At 43.0% G+C, this 24,357-nt stretch overlaps 1 long non-coding RNA gene across 2 annotated transcripts in view; it reads right to left on the reverse strand.

Annotated features, from left to right (window-relative positions):
* Positions 1 to 202: 202 nt before the first annotated feature.
* The window catches only part of LOC128341111 (uncharacterized), a 91,971-nt gene continuing 67,816 nt past the window's right edge, over positions 203 to 24,357 (reverse strand). The window contains exons 2-4 of one of the 2 annotated variants that reach the window (XR_008314210.1): positions 23,976 to 24,113; positions 23,468 to 23,562; positions 203 to 396 (exon numbers count right to left, since the gene is read on the reverse strand). This is a non-coding gene — a long non-coding RNA (uncharacterized LOC128341111). Of the gene's footprint in view, positions 397 to 20,418; positions 20,519 to 23,467; positions 23,563 to 23,975; positions 24,114 to 24,357 lie in introns of those variants that run through there. The other variant, XR_008314211.1, reaches the window with a different exon arrangement.

A 24,357-nucleotide genomic window follows, 5' to 3' on the forward strand; every position in this document is an offset into this window, starting at 1 on the left:
CTTGAGTCAAACTGGTCCCGGTCCAGCTCAAGGCAAGTCCTCAAACTGGCTCGGTTCAATGGCAAACTGGCTCAACCTCAAACTGGTTCATACATCCCTAATCACAGGATCCTTTTGCTCCTCCTTCCTGCTGTAAGACCAAAGAGAAATTTCCCATGGTCCTGATGTAATGATGCAATTCTTTATGAGCATTACCCAGTGATGTGGAGCAAGAATGCAGACTGTCATCATGTCATCAAGGGTAAGTTCTCCTCAAAGCCACAGTAGGGAAGATGAATGCATGGCTTCTGTTTTTGGCATCCATACATCAAGAATAAAGTCTTGTTGGACCTGAAGTGGAGATTTCACTCTGTGGAGGGCATCATTTTCTGTGGAAAATTCTTTCCAGCCTGCAACCTGAAGTGGAACATAGAAACATAGGAAGCTGCCTTATACCAATTCAGACCATTGGGTTCAATATTGTCTACACAGACTGGCAGTGGCTTCTCCAAGGTTGCAGACAGGAGTCTCTCTCAGCCCTATCTTGGAGATGCCAGGGAGGGAACTTGGAACCTTCTATGTGCAAGCGTATAGGTGCTCTTCCCAGAACAGAAGAGTAGTCTCTTATTTAAATGCAAACCAGGCTGGACCCTGCTTAGCAAAGTGGATGATTTCTGCTTGCTACCACAAGACCAGCTCTCCTCCCTCACAGGAAGCTGCCTTCTACTAAGTCAGACCATTGGTTCATCTAGTTCAGTCTTGTCTACACAGACTGGCAGCGCCGTCTCTGAGATTACAATACAGCCCTAACATAGATTTATGTCTTCATCAGCATGATGAAGACACAAACGTATGTGAGAAACTGAGGTGCTGGCATACACAGGTTTGTGGCTAAATCACTTGGTCACCTGGTCCACATGTGCTCCACCTACCTTCACCCATACTGCAGATGTAGGTGAGTCTGTGCAAACTACTTGGCTGAATTGATGGTCTTTCCATGGAAGAAAATGTCTCTGCTTTTATCTCTTCCCACACTTTTGATTTAGTGGTGAGTGAAAAACAGAGAGCTCAGAAGCTTGACATGCAGGCATGCTGGTAGTTGGGAACGAGTCCCATAGAAGGGCTTAGGTCTCTGAATTTTTTTAAAAAAGTGTCCTAGTTTTGTGAGTTGCTAAGAAACTGAAGCTTCCCTTCACTTGTAATGGATGGATACTTGGGTGTCTCTGCTTTGTATACTGAAGTCTGAACATTTGTGCCTGAGGCACTGAGCAGTGGTACATTGGGGAAATTGCCTGGCTTGCACTTCATAGAAATGCTCTGAACTGTACAATACATTGGGAGCTTTGAAAAGTAAAAACTGGAGGAAGATGCAGTGAATGAAATCGCCTTGTGCCAGGGAGCACGTCAGAGCCAAAGAAAACACAGATAGGCGCATGCAGCTATATACAGTTAAAACGCTGAAACTTGAACAGGAGAATGGCAGTGTTGTGGGATGCAAGTCATTATTCACCATTTTCAAAGGGGCCTTTTCAGGCAAGTGGTAGGAAAATGAGTTGTGAACCCTGGAAACCTTCGCAGCAGTAAAAGGGAGGCATTTTTGTCATTATATGGGAGGTGAGCCAGGTCAAGAATGAAATCTCAATGAGAAAGGCTTCTGTTGTCCTGACTAAAAGCCTGCTCACAGGGTGTCTCTTGCACCCTGCATTGTCCCACTTTTCATGCAGATGTTTTTCATATTATTTTCCAGAGGCTCCGGCAATCTTAAAAGCACTGCATCAATTGTTACCGTGTCAGATACACTTTGCTAGGCATTGCTTTGTGAAATTTGTCAGCAGCAAAGAGAAAGTAATTTGGACCCAAAGACAGCTGGATATATATTTTTAACTAGGCTATGCATTATGTTACAACTTTCTGTGCCCTAACTTGTTTAATCCTGGAGTCCTACTGGAGGATATCTACGAGTATTGTTGTCTGCCTTAAATCACTGGGGAAGGTAGGATGTAACATACGTGTGTATGTGTGTGTGTGCAAGGGAGAGAGAGAGAGAGAGAGAGAGAGAGAGAGAATGTTCTCTGACAATTTCCTGTTTACAAACCTATGCCATGAGTGAATATCTCAACACATTAATTGGGGGGGCTGAGAAGGGTCAAGAGGTGCACCCCTGCTCTTCCATCTCTCCCTGCTAACTGGCCAAAGAGAAGCTGCTGCCAGACTTGGTGAAGGCAATTTTGCAGAATTTTGGCTATCATCACCACCACCACCACCACCACCACCACCACCACCACCACCACCACCATCACCATGTCACTTTTCAACAGAAGCAGTACTCAAAGCTTTTTACATAGTAAAATGAATGAGAAGATAGTTCCTTGACCCAAAGGGGATCACAATTTAAAAAGCAACACAAGGGAGACACCAGCAACAGCCACTGGGGAAGATGTTATGTGGGAAGGAATAGACGAAACCACTGTCTCCCTCCTAAATAGAGAACCTCAGTTTCAAAAGGGCCTCTTTGCCCAATTAGTACAAGTGAGCACTTGGGCCTCAGAGGTTAGTTCCTAGCCCTTGGGCTGATGCCCTACTGGCTGACTTCCAACAATGCCTCTGTTTGGATGACTGCTTATATGTGGGAGCTTGAATTTGGCTTGATGCACTCAGTCAATGTATTCCTCCCATTGGCATGGGATACCAAAGAGTCTATTTTTCTTATCTTCCTTGCCACTGCCCCACTTGAAAGATAAGGGAGGAAGGAGGGCAGCAGGTAAAGGTAAAGTGTGCCGTCGAGTCGGTGTCAACTCCTGGCAACCACAGAGCCCTGTGGTTGTCTTTGGTAGAATACAGGAGGGGTTTCCCATTGCCCTCTCCCACACAGTATGAGATGATGCCTTTCAGCATCTTCCTATATCAGTGCTGCGTGATATAGGTGTTTCCCATAGTCTTGGAAAACATACATTGGGGATTTGAACTGGCACCTCTGACTTGCTAGTCAAGTCATTTCCCTGCTGAGCAATTAGGTGGCAGCAGGAGTTGGGAAATAAAGCGGGCAGTTTGGGGAGATTCCCACATGTGCAGGAGTGAGTGGAAGGCAAAGGGGACTCCTTTTCTCTACCCTGTTGTGTGTAGATTTGCCACATATAGAAGTCATTCACACAACTGAAACCTGGGTAGGGCATGTGTCCAACCCAGGTTTGGGAACTGTGTGTGCTCCCAATTTCTGGCTATGTGGGTGCAAACAACTAGGTAAGAGGGATATGTGATTGTGGGTAGGACAGCTTTCCTCCTATCTTGGTCAAATGCTGGGTAGGACAGCTGGGTAGGACAGCGCCATCCTACCCAGCTTTTCCGCCTACCTTGATTCCATGCAATCACTTCTTCCTCCTCCTCCCTAGTTGTTTGCATCCACACAACTGAAAATTGGGAACATACACAGCTACCAAACCTGTGTAGGACACTTGTCCTACCCAGTTTTCGGTTGTGGGAATGACCTCGTAGTGTGTATGCATGTGTGCATTCAAATGTGTAGGATATGTATTTTAAAGTATATGTCCATGCATGTATGATAGTGTGAGTGTGCTTGCTTTTAAGAGAAGCTAGAGACAGAGGGAAAGATGCAACCTTGAGCCCCATCCCCACTTCCACACATATAGTGTACTTTTAATGACTTTTTATGTACTCCTGTACCAAGGACAACATTTATATAATATAGAAAGGTTGTACACACAACCAAAGCTTACCCAACCTGGGGAGGGCTGGGGGGAAGGCAGGACCTGTCCTGCCTTCCCCCACACTATGAGCACCATTCCATCCCAGAACCATGGGCCCACATGAGTGGTGCACGATGGCTCCAGAAGTGATGAGGGGAGGGTGGAAAGCAGACTGCATCCTCCCACATCCCACAATGCACCATGTGAAAGCAAAGCGAGGAAGGAGGGCCACAGGATTGGGGAGATAAAGCAGGCAGTTTGAAGAGCTCACTGGCAGGTGCTCTTCCCTGCTGCCGGGCACTCTTGCTGCCCAGCTCTATGAATGCTCGAACTCCAGGCAAAAGTAGGCTTTGGACACTGATAAATGGTAAAAGTTGGTTTCCAGACTTTCTTCTGATTCCAAACTTCATCAGCATCATCACTTAATTAAAATCCAAATAAAAATGAACAATCAACAAAAATATACCCCATTATACAGCAGGGGGAGAGTAACTGGCCCTATCCACCCCCAGCACTGTATTTCCAGTGACTGTTGCTGGTGTCTATCTCATGTTTCTTTTTAGATTGTGAGCCCTTTGGGGACAGGGATCCATCTTATTTATTATTTCTCTGTGTAAACTGCCCTGAGCCATTTTTGGAAAGGCAGTATAGAAATATAATAATAATAATAATAATAATAATAATAATAATAATAATAATAATGTCTGACTGCATAAACAAGAAATAATAATCAATAACAACAACAACAACAACAACAACCAGTGAGGCACTACCTTGGTGTGGTTGTGGGGCTTGCGTGCTCTGAGAAGGTGAGAGCTATGCCAGAGGTCCAACCATACTGGACAGGTCTCACCAGAAGAGCCAGACAAACAGTACCTCTCCAATCAACAATATGGTGAGATGTAACTTTAATAAATCTATACCGGATCGGTCGTCGCCCGGGTCAACAAGGACTGCGCCAGGTGCTATAGTCCCTGGACATCTGGTGGCAAGTGGGCAACGGGACTCGGGATCTTCAGTTGAGCAACCAGGGATGGAAACTGCAAGGTTACTGGAAGAAACATTGCTTAACAGGAAAAAAATACGAAAAATGCCAACAAGGAAATAATGATCTGCTATTACACGTCAAGTCCAACTAGAAGAGGTTATTTTAAAAGAATGTACCAAATTTGGAAAGAGAAGCATCCAGATACATTAATAACAGAACAAAGGCGAGCAGACCAGAGAAGATTCATAACAAGAAATAAAGTATTCACAGGAGTTGAGCTGGAAGAACTGCAAAGAGCAACACAGGCTCAAGATATCGAAGAAGAATTACCACCAACTAAAGCAGTTGCTCAGGCGCAGGTGGAGGAGGTATTGGAAATAGAGGATGCCACTGTTGCTGAACTGTTTCAAAATCAAAACCAGGCAACCTCCCCTTTGCCTTCACCTCAAAAACCCAAATGTCGTTTAACAGAAAAGCAACAAGAACTAAAGCAAAAAATAACTGAGCACATGAACCAAACAACCACCAGGGTTCGACCTCCAGCTCTAAAAACAGTTGCCAAAAAACAACTTGCTCAGGCATTAAAAGATGTCAATGCTGCACTTGCAGAAATAACGACCAACAACTTGCAAGAAACAAACCAACTAATGTACAGTGCAGCAACAATAACAACACAAGAGCTTGGATATAAGATCAGTGGACCTGTAAAAAAAAGAAAGCAGTACATCACCTAAATGGAAGATGAGATTAGGAAATAAAATCACCAGGCTTAGATCAGATGCTAGTAAATTGAAAGATATGAAAGACAAGAAGATGAAGAATGAAAACACCAAACAGTATCTGATCCAAAAATACTAAATAGATTCAAGGAAAATTAGAGAAGTCCTGGAAATAATAAAGCAGCAAATAACAGCAGTGTCAAAGAAGATTAGCAGATATGAAACCAGAATTACACAACACAGGCAGAATCTTCAATTCCAGTTGAATCAGAGACATTTCTACCAAAGCATAGAAGGAGAAACTGCAAGAAACGTAGAAACACCAAATAAAGAAGAAACAGTGCAATTCTGGGGGAAATTATGGGACAATCCAATAGACTATAATAAAAAAGCAGGCTGGGTGAAAGAGGTCGAAAAATGTAACCAACAAATGCAAGATCTAATAATAACACCAGAATTAATAAGTGAAAGAGCAAAGAAAATTAAAAATTGGATTGCACCAGGCGACGATGAACTGCATGGCTTTTGGCTTAAACACCTAACAAGCCTTCATAAACAACTGTCAAAACAGTTCAATAACATTTTGCAAGGAGGTGATATTGAACAATGGCTAACAACTGGGAAAACTCATCTCATCATGAAAGACCCAGCAAAAGGTGCAGTTCCAAGTAATTATAGACCGATAACCTGCCTGCCACCCATGTTCAAATTATTAACTGGAATAATAGCAGATGAAGTGATGCAACACTTATTAACTAACAAACAGCTTCCAGTTGAACAGAAAGGAAATTGCCCGAACACCAGAGGCACAAAAGACCAGCTGCTGATTGACAAAATGATTATAGAAAATTGCAAGAGAAGCAAAACCAATCTAAGTGTTGCATGGATTGACTACAAGAAAGCCTTCAACTCATTGCCTCACACCAGAGGCGTAACTATAGGGGGGGCAGGGGGGGCACGTGCCCCGGGCGCCATCTTTTCTGGTCACGTGGGGGGCGCCGCCATGACAAAATTTTTTTAAATTTTTTTTAAAATTTTTTTTGTTAATACAAATGTTTCCTGCTCAGTGCAGCAGCGCTGCAGCAGTCAAGGGAGCATGTCGGCGCCCCCTCCCCCACGAGCGGTCCCTTGCGCGCTGCCCGCTCCCCCCCCCCCCATTGCTTTGCTGGCGCCTGGCGGCCAGTCAGTGGCCTGGCGCGGCGGCGGCGGGCGCTTATGAGGAAAAACCTAAGTATAATGTAGTATGTTGGGGGGGCGCCATTTCAGTGCTTGCCCCGGGTGCCGTTTTCCCTAGTTACGCCTCTGCCTCACACATGGATACTAAAATGTTTAAAACCAACTGGTGTCAGCAAAAACATTCAGATATTTAATAAAAAAGCAATGAGCATGTGGAGTACACAGTTAACAATCAATGGTGAGACACTTGGACAGGTTATTTCATTTTATTTATTTATTTATTTATTTTTGCATTTTTATACCACCTTTCGTTAAAAGATAGCCCCAAGGCAGTTTACAAAAGTTAAATACATACAATAAAAACACAATAAAAACATCATGCTAAAAGTATAAAAACATATAAAAACAGGCATAAAACAATACAACAAATAAAAACACCCAGAAGCAGCAGTAAAAACGATTATGTAAAAGCCTGGGTAAAAAGCCAAGTCTTTACAAGCTTTCTAAAAGCCGTGATGGAGTCCGAGGAACGAATGGCCACTGGGAGAGCATTCCAGAGTCTGGGGGCAGCAACAGAGAAGGACCTGTCCTGAGTGCACGACAGCCGGGCTTCTCTCATTGTCGGCACGCGGAGCAGGGCCCCCTCAGATGTCCTCGTCAAGCGGGCAGCAACCCTTGGGAGCAGGCGGTCCCTCAAATACCCCGGACCCAAACCGTTTAGGGATTTAAAGGTCAAAACCTGCACCTTGAATTGGACCCAGGTTAGCATTAGAAGAGGTATTTTCCAAGGGGACTCACTATCCCCTCTGTTGTTTGTAATTGCCATGACTCCACTTTCACAAATACTAAATAAAATGGGCCTTGGATACCAAACATCTAAAACATCAAGTAAAATAAACCATCTGCTCTACATGGATGATCTGAAGCAGTATGGAAATTTCCATTCAGAAATCGAATCACTGCTAAACACTGTCCGTATATTCAGTAGAGATATAGCAATGGAGTTTGGACTAGACAAGTGTGCTGCATTAATAATGAACAGAGGAAATATAACAAAAAACAGAAGGAATAGAACTGCCCAATGGAAGCAAGATCAAGAACCTGGAAGACAAAGAACATTACAAATACTTTGGCATTCTCCAGGCAGATAACATTGCACACACTGAAGTTAAAAGAAAAATTGGAAGTGAATACATCAGGAGAGTTAGAAAAATCCAAGTCCAAACTCAATGGCGGGAACACCATACAAGCCATAATCAGCTTGGCTATACCTGTTATCAGATACACTGCAGGAATAATAGACTGGACCCAGGCAGAGCTAGAGACGCTAGATCATAAGACCAGGAAAATAATGACCATCAATCATGCTCTGCACCCCTGCAATATGTAGATAGGCTATACTTCCCTTGCAGCTCAGGTGGAAGAGGAATGCTGCAAGTCCATCAAACAGTAGAGGAGGAGAAAAGAGGCCTTGAAGAATACACAAAGGACAGTGAAGAAGATGCACTTAAAATGGTCAATAACGAGAAACTATTCAACACCCATGAAACAAAGCAGGCCTACAAGAAAGAACAAGTCAAGAACCGAGCAGAAAAATGGAAAAATAAGCCCCTGCATGGTCAATATTTGCACAATATAAGTGGAAAATCAGACATCATCAAGACCTGGCAATGGCTTAAGAATGGCAACTTGAAGAAAGAAATAGAGGGTTTAATATTAGCCGCACAAGAACAGGCACTAAGAACAAATGCAATAAGAGCAAAAGTCAAAAAAATCCACAACAAACAGCAAGTTCCGCCTTTGCAAAGAAGCAGATGAAACAGTGGACCACCTAATCAGCTGTTGTAAAAAGATCGCACAGACTGACTACAAACAAAGGCATGACAAGGTAGCAGGGATGATACACTGGAACATCTGCAAAAAATACAAGCTACCTGTAGCCAAACATTGGTGGGACCATAAAATTGAAAAAGTGGTAGAAAATGAAGATGCCAAAATATTATGGGACTTCTGACTACAAACAGACAAACATCTGCCACACAATACACCAGATATAACTGTATTCGAGAAGAAAGAAAAGCAAGTTAAAATAATCAACATAGCAATACCAGGGGATAGCAGAATAGAAGAAAAAGAAATAGAAATAATCACAAAATACAGAGATCTACAGACTGAAATTGAAAGGCTGTGGCAGAAAAAGTCCAAAATAATTGGTGCCCTGGGTGCAGTTGCAAAAGACCTTGAAGAGCACCTCAACACCATAGGGGGCACAGAAATCACCATCAGCCAATTACAAGAAGCAACTTTACTGGGAACAGCCTATATTCTGCAACGATATCTATAATAACAGCAACAACATTGATGTTAAAATTCAGCCATCCCAGGTCCTTGGGAAGTACTCGATGTCTGGATAAAACAAACCAATCAATAACACCTGTCTGACTGTGTAAGCAAGAAATAATAATAATATACAAGTTTCAAATAAAAGGCTTCTTGCAACAAAAATGTCTTCACCAAATTACACAGACAGCAACCTTCCTAAGGTTCTCCAAATTTGCACCAGGTTCAGTAATTCTAAGCATGGTTGTGGGAGACATTGCACAAAATAACAGCATTTGCATTTTGACTTAGAACAAGTCTAAATTATTTGAAACAAGTAAGCAGGAAGTTCCTGTCATCTCAAGGTATAGAGAACTGCTGCTAAGCATTGAATGTTTATGCTCTGTGTTCCTTGGTCCCAGCCTCTGGGACCAGTTCTGTCATCACAAAATGGCTGAATGGATCAATGTTAGATGTTTATACAACACCTCCACTGACCTGTGAATTCCCCTGCAGTGACAACTCTGGGATCTTTTACCTAAAACACCAGTGTGAGTGGTCCAGTTTTATGGTCTAGACCACACTGAGAAAAACAGAAAAATAAATCCATCTTTTCAACGTAAGTTTTCCTTACTACCACTAATGGTAAATTAGTGCAGGAAGTATCACAACAAAACTGACTCCTGTGAACATCAACACTCTCATTGTGTTGCATGATTTTGATACTGAAATTATATTCATTGACTTGTTCAAAAGCTGACGAGTGCAGAGTATTCCCTATGTATTTCTTGTTTAGTGGCTCTACCCAACAGATGGAATTTTATGCCATGCAGCATTAGGCTACTGTTAAATTTTAATTTCAATTAATGGTCTTTACACTCTTTCTTTACACACCAGGGATATTTCACGCATGCATTTCCCTTCTAATTAGCTTTTATTGCTGAATTCATTCTGAATCTCCGGAAGTCATTAGATTCTCAAACATTCACAGCTGAATTTACTGCCTTTAATACAATTAATTAGTCCTTTACAGGAGAAAAATAAGAAAAATAGCCAACATTTGATTCACCTTTTATTGTTAGATGTGATTTCTGTATTCTGTTTCTATATCTGTTTTGATCTTAACCTCACTCTTGCGCCCCCCCTCCCCGCTTTATCTTGTATTATAGAAGGCTCTTTGGATAAGTTGGCTATTTTAAATATACAGTCCATTTCAAATCCTTTGCCCCAGAGTTAGGGCACATATCTTGAACTCTTAAAGATCATTTTATTCTACATGTTTCCTTGAAGATTTTTTCTCAAAATCAGAAGAGCAGAAGTGGTTTCAGGAGGTAAGCAAGCTTTTCTAAACAAAACAATATCAAACCTTTCCCCTTCAAACTAACTAACAGGATGAGGGGAGATTTTGAGGGGCTGCTTTCTCTTTAAGAGAGAAGTTCTATTGTTTGTGTTTGTTTCTTGTCAGGGCTAGCATTTGCCAGGGCCAGCCTTTGCCAGGGCTTGCATTGGGGGCTCTGTGGCATTTAGCTGTTGTTTCTCCCTGCCTGGAGGGGGGCAGAGGGAGGAGTCAGCTAGGGCTGCAGTGAGTGGGAGAGTGGGAGGGCACATTCCTGTGTGTTACATTCCTGTGTCTCAGTTTGAAGCTTACTCTCTATATAAGAGGTGAAGGCCTGAGAACTTAGCGAACAGGGGTAGCAAACAGGGCATTGGAGTTTTGCATTGAGTTTAGCAGGGAAGTGTGCAGGGGAGCCTGAAACAAGTCCCCTTGATCACAAGACCAGTGGGAAGATAAGGTAAGTACTACTCCCTCCTTCATATTCTTGAGACAGGAAGTTTGAACAGTTAAATAGCTGACCAATACAGCTTAGACCTAACTTTCTAATAAACTATCTCTAAACTATCTCTGCTAAACATATACTGAGAGAAGCTGGAGTGGAAGAAGAGGAGCGTGGTTTTAAAGTTGGAGGAAGAAACATCAATAACCTGCGCTACGCTGATGACACCACTCTGATAGCTGAGAATGCGGATGATCTGCAAGCTCTAGTAATGAAAGTCAAGGAGCACAGTGAAAAAATGGGACTACAATTAAATGTAAAGAAGACTAAACTAATAGCAACCAGCCTCAGAATTGACAATGAAGACACTGAAGTGGTGGATAGCTTCTGCCTGTTAGGATCAACTGTCAACAGTAAAGATCCAGCAGTCAAGAAATACGCCGCAGACTAGCACTTGGTAGGGTAGCAGTGAAGGCCTTGGAAAGGATATTTTGATGCCATGATGTGTGTATACCGTCAAAGATTAGAATCTTTCGGACAGTGGTTTCTCCTATGACACTCTATGGATGCGAAAGCTGGACTTTGAAGAAGCAAGCTAGAAAAAGCTTTGATGCTTTTGAACTTTGGTGCTGGAGAAGACTTTTGAGGATACCATGGACAGCCAGGAAAACAAACAAATGGATCATAGAACAAATCAATCCAAAATTTTCACTTGAGGCACAAATGACCAGGCTCAAACTATCATACTTCGGAAACATTATGCAAAGTCCCAGCTCCCTTGAGAAGTCTATAATGCTGGGAAAAGTTGAAGGCACCAATGAGAGACCTTAAAGGCCAAGCTGAAGACAGATCATCCTGGAGAGAATCAATCTATGTGGTCGCAAACAGTCTACACTGACTTGATGGCACTTAAACAATCATCAAACAATCTCTAAATACTGTAAACAGACAACAAAACCAGTTATGAAGATCGAAAGTCAGCAGGGGAAGGGGCACTTCCCAGTGTATTGCACATGTAAGACATGTAAGAGAGTGCCACATGTATGACTATTTGCTCCATGGGCAGAAGTCATGGGTGTGTACTCGGTGCAAGGAGGTCCTGGCTCTCAGGGAACAAGTTCATTCCCTCAAGATCAAGGTGGTGGATCTGGAGAAGCTCAGAAAGACAGAGAGGCATGCAGACGAGGCATTCAGGGACGTGATATAGGCATCCCACTCCAGGACTGATAGCTCCTCTGCTTTTGGGGAGAATAAAGGTCAAGGGGAGGGAGGATATCAGTCTGAGGAAGAGGAAAATGCTCCTTTAGAAGGGACCCCTCCCATGGATGATGAGCCTATATCCTCTAGCACAGGGGATACTTCTCCTGGGGATGGGGGCCTCCTTGTAGTGGGTGATTCAATAATTAGAGGTATAGAGAGATGGGTTTGTGACCCACATGTTGACTGCATGGTGACTTGCCTGCCTGGTGCAAAGGTTGCGGACATCACATTGCGTCTAGAAAGGCTATTAGGCAGTGCTGGGGAAGAGACAGCTGTCGTGATGCATCAGCACCAATGATGTGGAGAAATGTAGTCAGGAGGTCCTGAAAGCCAATTTTGGCTGATAGGTAGCATATTGAAGTCCAAGACCCCCAAGGTAACATTCTTAGAAGTGCTACCTGTTCCACGAGCAGATTCAGCAAGACAGGCAGAGCTGAGGGGGCTGGTGCTGGGAGGAGGGGTTTAGATTTGTTAGGAAATGGGATACATTTGGGAGCAAGCAAAGCCTGTACAAAAGAAATGGGCTGCAAAGGAGCCCCTGGTGGCGCAGTGGTAAAACTGCTGCCCTGTAACCAGAAGGTTACAAGTTCGATCCTGACCAGGGGCTCAAGGTTGACTCAGCCTTCCATCCTTCCGAGGTCGGTAAAATGAGTACCCAGAATGCTGGGGGCAATATGCTAAATCATTGTAAACCGCTTAGAGAGCTTCCAGCTATAGAGCGGTATATAAATGTAAGTGCTATTGCTATTGCTATTGCTATTGCTATTGCACTTGAACCAAGATGGAACAAGACTGCTGGTGCTTAAAATAAAAAATGTCACAGAGCAGCTATCAAAATGACGCCTGAGGAATAGCTGACAGGAGCTGGGCAGTATCCGGTTTGGCAAACACCATCTCTTAAGGTGGGAGGGTGTAAAAGATTCAGATAAAACTGAAGGGGACAGAGCAGAACCACATAGAGCAGACAGAAGGCTGTGCTAGCTAGTCAAAGAGATCAAAGAGCCAAAAGAAAGATAGCATACACCAGCTAAGAGATTTGGCATATAGGTGCTTATATGCCAATGCCAGAAGCCTCCAAGCCAAGATGGGTGAGCTGGAATGTGTGGTTGCTAATGAAGAAATAGATATAGTGAGAATAATAGAAACATGGTGGAACGGTGAACCAGTCGGACACTGTTATGCCTGGATATAAACTCTATAGAAAGGAGAAGGAGGAGAGCCTTGGAGGTGGAGTAGCACTGTATGTTAAAGAAGGGAATAGGGGTGTGCAATTTGGGTTTTCGGTGATTCGGTTTGGGACCCGAACTGAATCACCTCCGTTCTGTTCTGTGCCCGAATATGGGCTACCCTGTTGTTTCTGAGGTATCCTGAGTGTGGATTCTATGATAGCAAATTAGAGTGGATTCATGGTGTTTCATTGAAAATCTCATTTGCTATCATAGAATCCACACTCAGAATACCTCAGAAACAACAGAACCCTGTACCCCATGGGTTAGAAACCCATGGGGGTGGTTGGCACCCTATGTGCACTACACCACCACTCACTCTGGGCCACCCCAGCACCCCCCAAGTGCAGTTATGGGGCTGCTGAAAGCTCCATTATTATACCTTATGAGGCAAAACCTTAAATACGCGTAAACTTGAACAATTCCCCAAAAATCAGCCCTCTGCCCAAATCCTTTGAAAAAATTCAGGTAGCTTCCTTGCCCCTACCTGGCACTACCACCAACCCCACACTGCTCTAGGCCACCCCTTTGCCCCCGACGTGAAGCTATACATTTGCTGACACCTCCATGCTTCTTTATGGAGAAAAACTTTAAAGACGCGAAAACTTCAACAATTCCCAAAAAATCAGCCCTCTGTCCAATCACTCTGAATTTGGGGTGGTAGCCTCCTCCCATTAGGCACTACCAGAACACCCCACTCTTTTTGCCCAGATCCCACGCTATGCCCCCGATCTGCCCCAAAGACACTAAAACTTCAAAAATTCCCCAAAAATCAGCCCTTTGCCCAATTCCCCTGCAATTGGGGTGGTAGCCTCCACCCATTGGACACTACCACCCCACCCCACTATTTTGTCCCTGGTACCCAAAATTCGAGCTGAAGTCACATCAGACCTTTTTGCATTCAAATCAATGGAGGCAAAAAGGCGGGAAATTCAAAGAGACGTCATCCCAAATCACCCGAATTTTTCGGGCGTGAATCAGGGGTGATTTAGCTTGGGCACGAAAAATATCGGGGGTCATTGGGGTGATTCGGTTCGGCCCCGAATCACCCAAAATTGCTCGTTTCGGGCACAGATCGATCTGTGCCCGAAACGTTTTGCACATCCCTAGAAGGGAATAGAATCTAACAAGCTAGAAAACCTAGGAGGACCAGAGTCCTCCACAGAAACCCTGTAGGTAATAATACAAGGCCTGAAAGGAAATGTGCTACTGGGGATGTGCAATCACCCTCTGGATCAAAATGCTGACAGTAACTGGGAGATGCAGAAGGAAATCAGGGAGGCATCAAGGAGAGGCAGGGCAGTAATAATGGGTAACTTCAATTACCCACACACAGACTGGGAAAATTCAGTCAGGTAATGACAAAGAGGTCAAATTGCTGGATACGCTGAATGACTGTGCCCTAGAACAACTGGTCATGGAACCAACCACAGAGAACATGATCGTGGACTTAATCCTGAGTGGCACTCAGGATCTGGTGCATGATGTCAGTATCATTGACCCTTTAGGGAACAGGGACCACAGTGTGATCAAATTCAGCATACATGTGGGGAGAGAATCTCCAAGGAAGTCTAAAACATACACTTGAATTTCAGAAGAGGAAACTTCTCCAAAATGAGGAGTACGGCGAAAAGAAAACTGAAAGGAATAATAAGAGTCACTTTGCTCTGGAATGCATGGAGTTTACTCAAAACCACAATACTAGAAGCTCAGTTAGAATGTATACCAAAAAGGAGGAAAGATACCATTAAGTCCAGGAGGATGCTAGCATGAATAACAGGTAAACTCAAGGAAGCCATAAAGGAGAAGTAGACTTCCTTCTGAAATTAGAAGGCCTGTCCAAATGAAGAGAATAGAGAGGAACACAAACTCTGGCAAAAGTAATGAAAGGTGACAATAAGGGAGGTGAAATGAGAGTTTAGGAACGTTTAGGTAAAGGGAATAACAAAAATTTCTTTAAATACATCAGAATCAGGAAACCTGCAAGGGAGGTGGTTGGACCATTAGGGATGTGCGAAACGTTTAGGATACAAAACGTTTTGTACCCAAAACAGCCTGTTTCGGGTGTTTTGTAGACAAAACAAAACACCCATTTTCCAGATCCAAAAGTTTTGTATACAAAACAAAACGTCCCTGTTTCGTCTACAAAACGTTTTGTTGTTTCGGACCTCCATTTTGTTGTGATCTCTGAGTCAGTCTCCATTTTGTGTTTGACATCTCTTTGAATTTCCCACCCTTCCAGCCTTCTGATCAGTGACCTAAATCATGGGCTGACCTACTGACAATTCCCTCCTTGTTCCCCATTGGCTCTTTTGCTTCTTGCCACTCTTTACTGACCCCACATTGGCCAGGGGAAGGGTTGCTAACCCATGGGGTGCTGGGTTCTGTTGTTTCTGTGGTGTTCTGAGTGTAGATTCTCTGGTAGCATATGAGAGTGGATTCTTGTTTTTCACTAAAAATCTCATATGCTACCAGAGAATCTACAATGAACACCTCAGAAACACAAAACCCAGTAGTCCAAGGGCTTGTGGGTATGGAGGTGGTTGGCACCCTATGGGAACTACACAACCCCTCACTCTGGGAAACCCCAGTGCCCCCCAAGTGGAATTATGGGGCTGCTGAAACCTCCATTATTCCCTATGGGAGAAATCTTAAAAGACATGTAAACTTCAACAATTCACAAAAGATCAGCCCTTTGCCCAATGGAGAGGAGAACTGGTCTTGTGGCTGAGCATGACTTGTCTCCCTAGCTAAGCAGGATCTGCCCTGGTTGCATATGAATGGGAGACTTGATGTGTGAGCACTGCAAGATATTCCCCTCAGGGGATGAAGAGCAGAAGGTTTCAAGTTCCCTCCCTGGCTTCTCCAAGATAGGGCTGAGAGAGATTCCTGCCTGCAACCTTGAAGAAGCCGCTGCCAGTCTGTGAAGACAATACTGAGCTAGATAGACCAATGGTCTGACTCAGTATATGGCAGTTTCCTATCTTCCTAATTCTTTTGAGATAATTCTGGAAGTTTCCTTGCCCCCATTGGGCACTACCACCCACCACACTCTGCTCTGGATCATCCCTTTCCCCTTGATTTGAAGCGATACATTTGCTGGAATCCCTATGGGAAAATTCTTAAAGATGTGTAAACTTAAAAAATTCACAAAAAGTCAGCCCTTTGCCTAATTCCTTTGAAATTTGGGTGGTAGCTTCCACCCATTGGACACTACCACCACCACCCACTCTTTTTGCCCTAGGACCCTTTTTAAAAATCCAAATCAATTCGGATTCGGAAAATTTGGCTACAAAACAAAACAGGGCTGATTCGGATTCAGAAAATTTGGGTACAAAACAAAATGGGGGTGTTTCGATTCAGATACAAATCGAAACAAGAAAATTCCAAAATGCACACCCTTATGGACCATTAGACAATGAGGGGGTGAAAGGGATTATTAAGGAGGATATGAAGGTTGCAGGGAAGCTAAATGAGTTCTTTGCATCCGTCTTCACGGCAGAGGATAATGAGCATATACCTGTTCCTGAACCAGGCTTTTTAGGGATGGAGGCTAAAGAACTGAGTCAGATAGAAGTGACAAGAGATGATGTTCTAAACTGTCTAGAAAAACTGAAAACTAATAAATCACCACGGCCGGATGGCATCCATCCAAGAGTCCTCAAAGAACTCAAATGTGAAATTGCTGACTTCCTTGCTAAAATATGTAACTTATCCATGCAATCGGGCCCTGTACCAGAGGACTGGAAAGTAGCCAGTGTAACACTGATTCTTAAAAAGGGATCCGGGGCGATCCAGGAAATTACAAGCCGGTTAACTTAATGCCCGTTCCAGGAAAATTGATGGAAAACATTCTCAAAGATAAAATTGTAAACCACATAGAGGAACAGGCCCTGCTGGGAGAGAACCAGAATGGCTTCTGCAAAGGTGTAAATCTTGCCTCACTAACCTTTTAGAGTTCTTTGAGAGGGTCCACAAGTGTGTGGATAAAGGTGATCGGAGTAACATAGCCTAGCTGGACTTCCAAAAAGCTTTTGACAAAATTCCTCATCAAGGACTCTTGAAAAAAACTGAGCAGCCATGGGATAAAGGGACAGGTACATGTGTGGATTTGTAACTGATTGAAGGTCAGGAAACAGGGTAGGTATAAATGGAGAGTTTTCACAATGGAGGGAAGTAAGAAGTGGGGTCCCTCAGGGATCTGTACTGGGACCGGTGTTTTTTAAATTATTCATCAGTGATCTAGAAGTAGGGGTAAGTAACGAGGTGGCCAAATTTTCAGATGACACCAAACTATTTGGGGTAGTGAAATCCAAAACAGATTGTTAGGAACTCCAAAAAGATCTCTCCTAACTGGATGAGTGGGTGACAAAATAGCAAATGCAGTTCAGTGGTGGCAAGTGGAAAGTGATGCACATTGGGATGAAAAACCCCAACTTCAAGTATACACTGATGGGATCTGAGTTGTTGTTGACTGACCAAGAGAGAGATCTTGGGGTCATGGTGGACATTTTGTTGAAAGTGTCAACTCAATGTGTGGCAGCTGTGAAAAACATGAATTCCATGCTAGGGATCATTAGGAAGGGGATTGAAAATAAAACTGCTAATATTATAATGCCCTTATACAAAACTATGGTTCAGCTACAATTGAGTACTGCGTACAATTCTGGTCACCACATCTAAAAAAGGACATTGTAGAACTGGAAAAGGTGCAGAAGAGGGCAACCAAGATGATCAGGGGCCTGTAACACCTTCCTTATGAGGCAAATCTACAACATCTGGGGCATTTTAGTTTAGAAAAAAGACGACTGCGGGGAGACATGATAGAAGTCTATAAAATCATACATGGTGTGGAGTAAGTGGATCAAAAAAAGTCTTCTCCCTCTCACATAACACTAGAATCAGGGGTCATCCCATGAAATTGATTGCCAGGAAATTTAGGACCAACAAATGGAAGTACTTTTTCAAACACTGCATAATCAACTTGTGGAATTCTGTGCCACAAGATGTGGTGACAGCCCACAACCTGGATGGCTTTAAGAGGGGTTTGGATAACTTCATGGAGGAGAGGTCTATGAAGGGCTACTGGTCTGAGGGTTATGGGCCACCTCCAGCCTCAAAGGCAGGATGCCTCGGTATACCATTTTCAGGGGACTAACAGCAAGGGAGAGGGCATGCCCTCAACTCCTGCCTGTAGGCTTTCAGCGGCATCTGGTGGGCCACTGTGTGAAATATAATACTGGACTAGATGGGCCTTGGGCCTGATCCAGCAGAGCTATTCTTATGTTTTTAAGTACCGCAACCTTTTGTGTGCGCATGAACACATGTCCACACATGCACCTTTAGGAGACTTAATAATGTTTGGACCTAAATGGATTTAAATATGCATATCAGTATGATTGGCTCATATTTTCCAAACGGAAAAGAAAACCCTGAATAAGATATGTGTAAAAGACAGGGCAAAACCAACTCTTTTATTTGCAAAGAATAAGTTAAGAATGTATTTGTTTATTTTTTGTTTGTCTGTCAAATTTGTATGCCACCCCAAACTTCTGTCCTGGGCAGCTTGAATATTAAGTCAATTTGAATATTGACTTAAACCATAAATATTATAGAAATTTGAGACAGAGGGTTGTTTATGTACAGTACTACCCACAAGTACTGAAAGCCCCTCAGGCAAGACAGTGGACTGGTACAGACGATTCTGTCCTTAATTAGGAAGGGAACACTCTGAGACCATGCATGTCATGATGTCCTCTGTGAATGTCCCAATGCCCTCTCAACATATTCCTTTATCACACGGGAGATCTGTTCATCCAAATGGTCCCTCTACACACACTCCAAATATTTGCTTCTAAAAGTATTTGGGGGACATGTAGAGGAGCCATTTGGATAACAGCCCCCCCCCGCCGAACAGCCCCATGGATGCAGCCCCAACTCCATGCCGTGAGGCTGTCATGGCATCTGTGGGGGATGTCACAATAGGTGTGGTCTCAGAACATTCCCTTCCTAACTGTGTAGGCTGAGAAGATACTGTCCAAACTGGCACACAATTGTTTTGTTTTTTTTCCTTATATTGATCCTTTGTTAGCCATTTTGGGCATCTCCAATTCAGAGAGGAATACTACAACAACAACAACAACAACAACAAATATTTATATATGATAAGTGAGGTGGAAATATTACGGGGGGAAATAGAAATAAAAGAAGAGACCCTCATTGGGCTCTCCTCTTCCTTGCTGTGATTGCTACCAGGTTCTGTTGTTGTTGTTGCTCCTCCTCACCACTGCTGCTTATTCCTTTGCTACCTGAGAAGATGACAAGATGGTGACTGAGAAAAGAGTGGCAGCTGCTTTTCCTCCTTCTCATCACCACCATTGTTTTCTTCCCCTGGGCCAAAGAAAAAGGGCAGATGAGTGAGCAGGTTTCTGCAGACCCAGCCATATCTAGGGATGTGCATGAAGATCGTTGTTGCCGATGGGGGGTAGTGCTTTAAGGGCGGGGGAGGGTGTACTCACCCCTCCCGCCGCATTTCCCCCGCCAGCGCGCTGTCATTTGGAAGCCCCTCGGGGCGGCAGCGTTCCTCCCTGCCGCCCCGTTTGCCCCGTCGGCCGGAAGTGGCCAGAAGTCGTGAGCGTGTGTGCGCCCGTCGTGCGTGCGTGCACGCCTTTCTGCCATGTGCGCGCGCATGCACAACGGGCGCACGCGCGCTCGCGACTTCCGGCCACTTCCGGCCGACGGGGCAAACGGGGCGGCAGGGAGGAACGCTGCCGCCCCGAGGGGCTTCCAAATGACAGCGCGCCGGAGGGGAAAATGTGGTGGGAGGGGTGAGTACACCCTCCCCTGCCCTTAAAGTGCTACCCCCCCGTCGGCAACAAAATGCCGAAACGCCCCCAGTGCCGAAATGTTTCGGAGGCCTTCATAATGGCCTCCGAAACATTTCGGGCACATGCCTAATATTGACATATCATCATCATCATCATCACTACCACCACTACTGGAGATGAAGCTAACTTACAAAAACTTAATAAATTGTCGACTCAGTAAAAATGTGTCATGTTTTTCTTCTTCTAGACAAACAAACAATGAAGCTGCATATGACAAAACAAACAATATCTCAAAGGACACATTCTCCTGTTTCTTGGTTATTGTTTCCAGGCAGTGCTTTGTCATAACTTTATACAAAGAATAAATGCATACTTTTATTTTAAAAAATGTTTACAAATGCAAGGCCACAAAGCACAGTGCAACCTCATTTTATATTTTGACTCGTGAAAAATGAAATAAAATAATATTCTCCTGCCACGATTTTAGTTTTTTAAATTTTAAATGCTGATGAGAATGCAGAAGACTTTTTCTTGAACCAGATGATCTGAAGAAAAGGGGGAATTGGTGTTAGCTGAAAAGCTTTAATTTTTTTCTTTAAAAGCAGTTGTGTGTTTTTGTCTGGAGGTTTTTTTGTCAGAGTTTCACAAAAATAGCTTTAAACAATGGTTGCTCCAGATTTATGAATTTATCAGGCTGGAATTTAAATAGCCTCAAGAAATCATGCCAGTCAAATGTAATAATAATAATAATAATAATAATAATGAGCCACCTGCTCCAATTAACATAGGCAATTTTTTCTATGAACATTTTGTATAACATCTTCCCCTCTATGCATGCTCCTATTCCTAATGAAGAAATTCATAAAGGCAGCTCACTTATTCTACTATTTCATTATGAACAATGGTGAAATCTTAACTCAGCTTCTTCTTATTCTCTATTCAGATTTATTTTTTTAAAAACAAAACAAAAACAAAAACCACTCCCACAGAAATAAAGATGTTTGGTGCCTTTGTAGAAAGCTTAATTTTGAAACTTTTCTGTATTTAAAGTGCTGAGCACACCATTCTTTGAAACTGACACATGCTTTGGTTTTTGTGTCTCTCACAGCAGTGCTGCTCAGAATACATAACCCTCACTTCATTACCAGCCCAACTCCATTGCATGAGCAGATTCATTACAACTGTATATTGTTAGGGGTGCATTTCAAGCCTCTCTTTTCCTTCAGGTTTTGTTGGGGGTTGTTTTATTGTGTCAGCAGCAACTAACTGGCTGCCTTGGATTCCTACCGTTTATCATCTGTTCTTGCTATCTGCTATAATAAGGGCTCATGATAAGGGTCCACATATTAAATGAATGCACTTAAAGTGATGCAACCCAAAACATGGACATGTCTGCAGACACTTGTACACATGTGCAATGTAATGTCTGAATAGGGTTCGAATGCATGACAACTGTGAAAAAGGTGAATTCCATGATAAGGGTCATTAGGAAAGGGATCAAAAATAAAGTTGCCAATTACCTAATGCTCTTATACAAATCTATACTACAGCCATATCTGGAATATTCTGGACTGTTCTAGTCATTGCATCTCAAAATGGAGCTGGAAAAATGATGAAGCACCTGCAACACATTTTAGTTTAGGTAAGGTAAGTGCCGTCGAGTCGGTGTTGACTCCTGGCGTCCACAGAGCCCTGTGGTTGTGTTTGGTAGAATACAGGAGGGGGTTACCATTGCCATCTCCCGCACAGTGTGAGATGATGCCTTTCAGCATCTTCCTATATCGCTGCTGCCTGAATCGCCAGCAGGGATTTGAACCGGCAACCTTTGGCTTGCTAGTCAAGTCATTTCCCCGCTGCACCATTAGGTGGCTATAACATGGTAGAGGTTTATTAAATTATAAAACAATATGGTAGACCAATGTCAGCGGAGAATAGCCACAACAATAAAACAAAAAGCAGTTACAGAATACAGGATTTATTCCAGCATGTTTTGATTAATATCATTCTCAAAGAATATTTTCACTGGACTGCCTGGAAGAGATACTTTCCTGCCAGAACTCTAGGCAGACCCTCTTGCCTAGGATCCTGGCAAGAAAGTATCTCTTCCAGGCAGTCCAGTGAAAATATTCCTTGAGAACTATATTAACCAAAATGTGTTGGAATAAATCCTGTATTCTGAAGCTGCTTTTTGTTTTGTTTATAAAATCGTGCTTGGTGTTGAACATCTCCCCACCCCCCTCAACTCTAGAACCTTTATTTACCCAAGGAAACTGGCTGGTTGAGTTTCAGGACAGACCAAATGAAGTACGTCTTCACAGAGAGCATCATCAATCCATGGAATTTACTGCCACAATATATGATGATGGCACTATCCTAGATGCTTTTCAAAGGGGCTTAGAGAAATTAATGGAGAACAAGCTTGTCAATGACAACTAGTTATGATGGTGATACGTTATCTTCAAGTGCCTCTCCAGACCAGTTTCTGGCAAGCAACAACAGGAGAGAGCTATTTGCCTGTGTGTCCTGTTTCTGGCTTTAATGCCACAGGGTGCTGGGCTTGATGAACCTTTGATGCGATCCTTTGATCTGATCCTTCTTATGAACATACAGTACACTTGTACATGAATTGACTTGTATACAAAAATCAAGTGAATATGTTGTCTCACCCCAGATACATTATGTGAAATTTAGTTTGCACATACATTCTTTCTCACAAACACTTGCACACATGAACACATTTGAACTTTTGAAGTTGTTAACCAATATCTCATGACAGCTGTATGCGAAATTAAGAAAAATAAAACCCTTGTGAACTCTGCTAGCCTTGCTCCTTTCATTAAGCTTTCAACTGATTCTTCTTTCCTTCTTCAAGATGATTTTAAAAAAACCATGTGTTCTGCCCCAAACCTTAATCTACTGCTCATACATGAAAGCATGCTCCACAGTTAAAGACTGCTGGAATTGAGGAAGAATGTAAGATCTGAAATGGTGTCTTTTGGGTTATCCCTTGCCAGATTCTGGGGCAGAAAAAAGTACACTGAAGTTTTGTAGGGCTCAAACAAAAATACAGCAAATACTTCATGGTGGAAGGAGCATAGCAAGGCTTAACTTTTTCTTAAGTTAACCTTTTTCTTAACTTTTTCTTAACTTAACCTTTTCCCATTAACTGGAAAATGCTGTGGTAGCAGCAGCACTTCCAAGTGTCACTGATCTTCTCAGAGAAACACCAGTTGTCATTCCATGCCCCCCGCCCCCCGCCAATGAATGATCAAGGGAATTATGCTCAACACAATATAGAAAGATCCCAGAGAAAAAAAATGGTGGCTCCCCACTGGCATGCATAAAAAAGTAAATCACCACAGAACCCCCCCTCCCACCCCCTCCCATGAAATCACCAAATATCCCCTGCTCACAAAAAGGTTGATTGAAAATTTGTGGGATACTCAGCCCAAAATTACATAACTTCAAAGAGGTAGATAGAAATATGTACTCACGTTGCGATAGTGATGGGCAAATCTAATCTTGGTAGGCACAAGTGTCTCCCTAGAAGGAGTAGCTGGTTAGAAAATCCTTTATATGTCAGATAGCCCTTAAAGTAAAGTAAAGTGTGCCATCAAGTCAGTTTCGACTCCTCTCAGATAAATGGGACTAGAAATAAAATACCAAGCTGCCTTCTAAACTCATTCTTTAAGATCACCTGATCTTAAAGATCTTAACCATGGAGACTTAGACTACATATTGCTGGTAAAATTAAAAAGCTATACTTTAAGTAACATTGATTACAGATGAACAGGGATGTTTAATATACAGAATTTGGTCTACTTTGCCCACAAATAAGGTAAGGTAAAGTGTGCTGTCGAAATCAGTGTTGACTCCTGGCACCCACAGAGCCCTGTGGTTTTCTCGGTAGAATACAGGAGGGGCTTACCATTGCTTCCTCCTGCGCAGCAAGAGATGATGCCTTTCAGCATCTTCCTATATTGCTGCTGCCTGATATAGTACCTGTGGGGATTCGAACCGGCAACCTTCTGCTCTTTAATCAAGCATTACTCAGCTCTGCAGTGTCTCATAAGCAGCCATGCGTAACAAAAGATGGAGTCTTTGTTCTGCAATACTTAATCTTCACCTTCATCTCCATCTCTGTTGAATGGCAAACATAGAGATTAACATGTTAGCCTGAAGTCAGATACCTGATACAACAAATGAATCTTTAATTCAGTTTTCAAATTGCTAAAATAATATTAAATTCAAAGTTTTCTGCACCAATGAGCAATAACTCATCTAGAAAAGAAACAGCGTATGTTTAATTCAGCACTTGACTTTTTTCAGTAATTCAGAGATATTTTAATTTCACCTTTTTCTTTTGGTAACTGGCAGCATGCCT

This window comes from Hemicordylus capensis, chromosome 1 (genome assembly GCF_027244095.1).
Source record: "Hemicordylus capensis ecotype Gifberg chromosome 1, rHemCap1.1.pri, whole genome shotgun sequence".
Classification (NCBI taxonomy): Eukaryota; Metazoa; Chordata; class Lepidosauria; order Squamata; family Cordylidae; genus Hemicordylus; species Hemicordylus capensis.